Here is a 1,380-nt window from a genome sequence, read left to right on the forward strand (position 1 = left end):
ATAAGTGTCAAAGGCTTTTATTGACAATTACATGAAGTTGATGAAGAGTCATGGCAGCCCATTCTTGCATAATCAATGCCTGGAGTTTGTCAGAATTTGTGGGTTTTTGTTTGTCCACCCACCTCTTGAGGATTGACTACAAGTTCTCAATGGGATTAAGGTCTGGGGAGTTTCCTGGCCATGGACCCAAACTATCGATGTTTTGTTCCCCGAGCCACTTAGTTATCACTTTTGCCTTATGGCAAGGTGCTCCATCATGCTGGAAAAGGCATTGTTCRTCACCAAACTGTTCCTGGATGGTTGGGAGAAGTTGCTCTCGGAGGATGTGTTGGTACCATTCTTTATTCATGGCTGTGTTCTTAGGCAAAATTGTGAGTGAGCCCACTCCCTTGGCTGAGAAGAAACCCCACACATGAATGGTCTCAGGATGTTTTACTGTTGGCATGACACAGGACTGATGGTAGCGCTCACCTTGTCTTCTCCAGACAAGCTTTTTTTCCGGATGCCCCAAACAATTGGAAAGGGGATTCATCAGAGAAAATGACTTTAATCCCTGTACCTTTTGCAGAATATCAGTCTGTCCCTGATGTTTTTCCTGGAGAGAAGATGCTTCTTTGCTGCCCTTCTTGACATCGGGCCATTCTCCAAAAGTTTTCGCCTCACTGTGCGTGCAGATGCACTCACACCTGCCTGCTGCCATTCCTGAGCAAGCTCTGTACTGGTGGTGCCCCGATCCCGCAGCTGAATCAACTTTAGGAGACGGTCCTGGCGCTTGCTGGACTTTCTTGGGTGCCCTGAAGCCTTCTTCACAACAATTGAACCGCTCTCCTTGTAGTTCTTGATGATCCGATAAATGGTTGATTTAGGTGCAATCTTACTGGCAGCAATATCCTTGCCTGTGAAGCCCTTTTTGTGCAAAGCAATGATGACGGCACGTGTTTCCTTGTAGGTAACCATGGCTGACAGAGGAAGAACAATGATTCCAAGCACCACCCTCCTTTTGAAGCTTCTAGTTTGTTATTCGAACTCAATCAGCATGACAGAGTGATCTCCAGCCTTGTCTTCGTCAACACTCACACCTGTGTTAACTAGAGAATCACTGACATGATGTCACCTGGTCCTTTTGTGGCAGGGCTGAAATGCAGTGGAAATGTTTTTGGGGGATTCAGTTCATTTGCATGGCAAATAGGGACTTTGCAATTAATTGCAATTCATCTGATCACTCTTCATAACATTCTGGAGTATATGCAAATTGCCATCATACAAACTGAGGCAGCAGACTTTGTTGAAATTAATATTTGTGTCATTCTCTAAACTTTTGGCCACGACTGTATATAGCCAGAAGTGGGAGGCTCAAACGTTTTGTTTTGCCTAGGCAGT

This window comes from Salvelinus sp. IW2-2015, linkage group LG7, assembly GCF_002910315.2.
Source record: "Salvelinus sp. IW2-2015 linkage group LG7, ASM291031v2, whole genome shotgun sequence".
In the NCBI taxonomy this organism is placed as follows: domain Eukaryota; kingdom Metazoa; phylum Chordata; class Actinopteri; order Salmoniformes; family Salmonidae; genus Salvelinus; species Salvelinus sp. IW2-2015.